The following is a 6,584-nucleotide window of genomic DNA, read 5'->3' on the forward strand; positions in this document are numbered from 1 at the left end:
CACATTGGATAGATTCCTTGTTAAGGTTTCACGAAATGAAAAAGATTCCATTGAGTCAAGAGATAGCAGTGATTCCGTTAGTGATAGTTGTCCTACACAATAATCCTCCTCTTTCTTGTCCCCCTCACACCAGCCACGAAGGTACCGGTAATCGGTTTATTTTTCTTTATATTTTGTACAGTATTATATTACAGTACAGTATTGTAATAATTTTTATATGAATATTTTTGGGTTGTGGAACGAATCATCTGAATTTCCATTATTTCCTATGGGGAAATTCGCTTTGATACACAAGTGCTTTAGATTACAAGCATGTTTCCGGAACAAATTATGCTCGTAAACCAAGATATTACTATCTACCTCTATAGAGATCTACCTCTATAGAGATCTACCTCTATAGAGATCTACCTCTATAGAGATCTACCTCTATAGAGATCTACCTCTATAGAGATCTACCTCTATAGAGATCTACCTCTATAGAGACCTACCTCTATAGAGACCTACCTCTATAGAGATCTACCTCTATAGAGATCTACCTCTATAGAGATCTACCTCTAGATATAATATCTCTAGATAGATAGATAGATATATCTGGTCAGTGGAACCATAAAGTAAAAGGCTGTCTGTGTCCTGGTTATGAACAGGATTTTACAGTCATAACGCAGTGAATTGCCGTACAATACTGATAAACACAAAGCTTTGTTTCTACAAACAGGTTCATTGGGAAAAGAAAATATAACATAAAAATCCAAACAGGAACAAAAACATTGAAGTAATTAGATGCTAGGGGTCATCACACACACCGCTATTTGTACTGTAGAAATATCAAGATTATAATTTAACAAAGCAATAATAAATGTTAATGTGCTATCCATCTATCTCCCCATGCCTCTGAAGTGCCACTGTGATTGATACTTTAGGGCTCTTGAACATGGGCATCATTTTGCTGCATCAGCAAATTGCCAATGACTTTATTGGTGCAGTGCACAACAGTTCGGAGGCAATGTTTTACACTCTTTGCACTCCTTTTCTTCGGACGCTGGATGTCCCATTGAGATGCTTTAAACTGCGGGCAAAGCAGGTCAAACAAAGCCTTCGCTAATCAAACATTGCGGTTGCAACTTGAATGCATGCAAGTGCCAACAGCTGGGTTTGACCAGAAAGCCCAACGGCATAAATCCTTACTTCCAAATCCAAGACTACACAAAATGCTAAAAGGAGTAGATAGAGGCGCATAAGTGAATTTGTGGTTACATATCTAGCTCATTGGTGATCAGACTTGCGTCAACAGTCTACAATATGAAGCAGGCAGTTGCGGGGCATTTACAAGTTGCAGTCCACCCCAGCTAGCAGAGGAAAGGTCCTCCTTTACCAGATCACACACGTGTGGTGACCGGCGGTTTTCTGCACTTGATTAACAGCAGTCACTACAAGGGCACATAGAAAACATGTGTATGGGCACCTTAAGAGTCAGCAGGTTGTTTTAGGAGCCAGCTTCATTGACAACTAGAGAAAAAAACTCTAAATGTGGGTGCCAGCTGTGATTTTTAAGGAGCCTTGGTCAACCTGGCTTCTGTGATTTCCCCAGCCCTTCTGTACACCGTTTATTAAATAGCAAGGGTTAATTTGCATGGAGTTTGCATGAACTCCCTGTGCTTGTGTGGGTTTCCTCCGGGTACTCCGCTGTCCTCTCACACTACAAGGAAGGTTAATTGGCTCCTGACTAAGTTGGCCCTGTATGTGTACACGTGAGATATAGACCTTAGATTGTAAGTTCCTTGGGGCAGGGACTGATCTAAAATGCGGCATACATTTTTTGACGCTATATAAAGGCCTGTAAATATATACATCTATGTAACTAGAAATAAATAATTTAATAGCAAACTCGCCCAATAGCTGAAGCATTTTAGAATTTTAGAATAGCAGCACGATGCAATACAATAGCCCCTGACTGGCATTTAAACTCTCAGCCTAAAATATCATAAATGAAATTAGGGAAAGTTAAGATAACTATTTTAGGTATTTATATTAGCTCTCCATAAAAAAAGCAAATCACTTTAGAGCAGAACCCCAGGATTAATCCGCAGTGCAATAGCAATTTACATTTGATGAGGTGTAGAGTGAATGCTGCACTATCTTTAAAGGGATATTAGAGTCGGAATGTTTTTAATTTCAAATGCTGATGAAATCACTTACAACGGATTAAAAGTTTTAGCTTCCTGCAGAATCAGCTGATCCCCTGATCACTGGCCCTGATATGCTGTTTTAGGGTGGCTCCTTTCTCTTGCAGGGTCCTATGGAGCCACCCTAGTGTGTGCTAGTAAGCCAAGTGTGTCTCCAAAAAACACACAGACACAGCAAGGCAAGTCAATCCCCTCTTCCCTTCTCCAAGCTAGTAGATTGACAGCTGCTCTCACCCACCCTTGTGATCTTCTACTGGGCGGGAGGAAGTTCAGGGAAGCTGAGTTGAGTTGGAGGCAGATGTTTGTAAGCATGATGATTGTAAGTGTTTGGGCAAAAATGTAAAGAAATACTTTGCTGGGCGATTTATATTTCTTAGGGATGTTCAGATACCAGTGCCAATACTTGGCATTTTCACGAGAACTACCAGAGTTGCAGCGGTTGCAGCTGGGACCTGGCTCTGGCGCTCCACCACTGTCCTGAAATCATTAGTCTGTTTTAGAAAAACTGTCACATGACAAACAAAAATGTATCACTACTTGAAAAAAAATGGTATCGGTGCATCCCTAAAATAAATTATATATATATTTAAAAAAAATAAAAATAAATCATACATTAAAAACAGGGATGCACAAATCCCAGGAGCTCCGTGTGCTCCTTACAAATGACAGCTGCCTCCTAACTTTTGAGTTTTTCTCTAGTCTAGTCTTGGAGCTGGAAAAGTATCTGTACTTGTACTGAGTACGGTACTTGGTATTGATCTGTTTGTTTGATCTGGATTCATTATTGAAAAAAAGTTTGAGAGTTTAATACTACTTTAATATTTATACTTTCAATCATGCCAGGAAGTAACACTGTCGCTATTGGCAGGTTGAATCACCCACCGCTTTGTCTGTACGGAGTCTCCCAAAGTAAAAAATCAGAATTCCTTATCAGCATATATATTCCAGGTCAATGAGGGAAGATGATCAGCAAGACAGCTGGCAACAGTCAATCCAGTGAGTATATCCTCCCTATACTTCCAGTGCTGCAATAGCAGAGCTGCGGCTCTCATACACTGAAGCAGCACTGCTGTTTGTCCCCCACTCCTCTCCCCTTGCCCGTTCAGATCTAATTTTTAAATCTTACCTGAGCAAACTGAAGAGAGATGCTGATTGGTTGCCCTGGGCAACTGCTCCAGATTTTGTCTGCTCCAGTTTTGATAAATCCCTCGCTCTGCGAATGGGCAAGGTGACAGGAAAGGCGGACGAACAACAATGCGGCTTTTGGTGTATGAGAGCCACAGCGGGCCAAAAGTACAGCAAGATGTATACTTCCTGGCATGAATGAATGTGTAATAAACATAGTACATACAGGATTTTAACACTTCCCAAGTCTATTCAAAACTAACATGCGTTGCATTTGAACATCTAAGAACTGCGCATTTTCAGCCCCATAGACTTGAAAAGGGAGCACCTAAAAAACGAGCATTTTTTTATGAAATTTTGCGTTTAACAACCGTCTCCTCCTCCTAGTAACCAGCTTTTCATTGGCCAAAACAAAACAAAAAACCAAAAATGCGTCAAAATCACCTGAAAACGCTCACACGTGAATGGGGACTTACTGTGTGGAAGTACATTGAAGGGCCCATTAAAAATGAATTGGCACTCGCCAAAGCTCACTGACAACACATTGTTGCAACATGCATCAATACGCACACGTGTAGGTGTAAAACCAGCCCCAAGCGCGGAGCAGATCCGGACCAGAGCAGGTGCAGACCGGATCAAAACTGCGTCCAATGTATTCCTATGGTATTGTGACCTGCAGTTCACATCGCAGCGTGCGGATCCAGACCAGATCCAGACCGCATGAAAAAAATGCGGCAAGCCCTATTTTACCTGCTCTGGATATGGAACGCATAAAAAACGCATCTAAAACGCATGCAAGTGCCTGAAAGCCCATGTTAAAAACGTAACTTAAAAAACCGGCCTAAAACGCGTCTAAAACGCGGCACAACCCACTACACTGCGTGTGCAGAAACCTGACCGGATTTGGTCTGCATTTGGTGTGAACAAGGCCTTAGGCCTGTCCAGATCTGGCCTGCATTTGGTGTGAACAAGGCCTTATTCACACCAAATGCAGACCAGATCCGGTCAGGTTTCTGCACACGCAGTGTAGTGGGTTCTGCCGCGTTTTAGACGTGTTTTGGATGCGTTTAGGGCCGGTTTGGTAAAAAAAAAAAAAAAACATTTTAAAGTTTAACATGGGCTTTCAGGCACTTGCATGCGTTTTTGATGCGTTTTTGCGTTTTAGATGCGTTTTTGATGCATTCCAGACCAGATCCAGAGCAGGTAAAATAGGGCTTGCCGCATTTTTTCCATCCGGTCTGGATCTGGTCTGGATCTGCACGCTGCGATGTGAACTGGAGGTCAAAATACCATAGGAATACATTGGACGCAGTTTTGATCCGGTCTGCACCTGCTCTGGTCCGGATCTGCTCCGCGCTTGGTGTGAACAAGGCCTGAAGGATATTTAAATACATAACCAGAGATGGCTCTTTATATTTCTGACTGGAGGCCACTTTAAATTTCCAAAAAAGGTGTATAGAAGAAGCAAAAGAATTTTGGGGTGACCAAATTCAGAAAAGAGGTGTAGGTACTGATCTTGGGGTGACTGTATCCTTAGTACTGGGTCCAGACTCTGCAGTTGCTATGAGTATAAGAATACAGAGGGCGTTCTCAGAACGCCGATATCCTCATTATAAAGCCGCAGGCTCATCTGAGAGCACATATAATCCGACCACAGGGGAAGGACTAGAATATCACACTGTCTAGCTGATTGAAGGGACTCCAATATCACATGGAGGGTCACAAGATTAGGATTAAGTCAAGAGTTGAGGTGACAACTATTCTCCTTGGCCATGAGTCCCAGCAAGGCTACAAGACCCCCTTAGTATTGAGGTAATAGATCTCATTCTCAGTCAGGAGCCCCAGTATTGGCTACAAGACCCCCATAGTGTTAAGGTAATAGATCTCTTCCTTGGCCAGGGGCCGCAGTATTGGCTACAAGACCCCATAGTGTTGAGATAATAGATGTCATTCTCAGTCAGGGGCCCCAGTATTGGCTACAAGACCCCATAGTGTTGAGATAATAGATGTCATTCTCAGTCAGGGGCCCCAGTATTGGCTACAAGACCCCATAGTGTTGAGATAATAGATGTCATTCTCAGTCAGGGGCCCCAGTATTGGCTACAAGACCCCATAGTGTTGAGATAATAGATGTCATTCTCAGTCAGGGGCCCCAGTATTGGCTACAAGACCCCATAGTGTTGAGATAATAGATGTCATTCTCAGTCAGGGGCCCCAGTATTGGCTACAAGACCCCATAGTGTTGAGATAATAGATGTCATTCTCAGTCAGGGGCCCCAGTATTGGCTACAAGACCCCCATAGTGTTAACAGTTCTTTGCCTTGGTTGGAGCCCCAGTATTAACTACAGGACCCCCTCGCGATGAGGTAATAGCTCTCTTTTGTGGTCAGGAGCTCCAGTTTTGGTTACAAGACACCATAGTGTTGAGGTAATAGCTCTCTTGCTTGGTCAGGAGCCCCAATATTGGCTACAAGACCTCCTAGTTGGTCAGTAGCCCCAGTGTTGGGTATGAGACCCCTTAGTGTTGGTGATTCCCAGTGCAGAGGAAACCACTCAGTCAGGGTGAGGGGCTCTCATGTTATTGTCTATTCTCCGCAGTCAGGGCCCCAGTGTTGGGTATAGGGCCCACTAATGTTATTGCTTTTCCTGTTGAATAAGGGGTCCTGGTATTGAGTGTTGACTGAGGTAGAAAGCATTGGCCTTCTACCTCAGTATTAGGTAGATGGCCCCCAAGTAATACTGGCTATCCACCTCAGTAAGGTGCCCCAGTGTTGGATATAGGGTTCAGTTGTAGAATTGGCTACCCTTTCATTTAGGGGTCCTACATTGTATGTAGGGCCCTCTAGTGGTTATGGCTATCCACCTCAGTCAGGGACCCCGGTGTTGGATGAGGGGACTTCTAGTGGTTATGGCTAACCTCCTCAGTCAAGGGCCCCAGTGTTGGATGTAGGGCCCCCTAGTAGTTATGGCAATACTTCTCAGTGAGGGGCACCAGTATTGGATGTGGGGCACTCTAGTGGGTATGGCTAACCTCCTCAGTGAGGGGCCCCAGTGTTGGATGTGGGGCCCTCTAGTGGCTAACCTCCTCAGTTAGGGGCCCCAGTGTTGGATGTGGGAGCCCCCTAGTGGTATTGCCTATACTCCTCTGTCACGGGCCCCAATGTTGAGCACAGGGCACCCCAATGCACCTCCCCTCGGTCAGGGCTCCTGTCAGTCAGTGGCAGTGTCGCCCCCGCTCGGTGACAGGTACAACCGCCTCTCAGTGACAGCCGCTTC

This window comes from Nanorana parkeri, unplaced genomic scaffold (assembly GCF_000935625.1).
Source record: "Nanorana parkeri isolate BGI_ZX_2015 unplaced genomic scaffold, ASM93562v1 scaffold31, whole genome shotgun sequence".
Taxonomy (NCBI): domain Eukaryota; kingdom Metazoa; phylum Chordata; class Amphibia; order Anura; family Dicroglossidae; genus Nanorana; species Nanorana parkeri.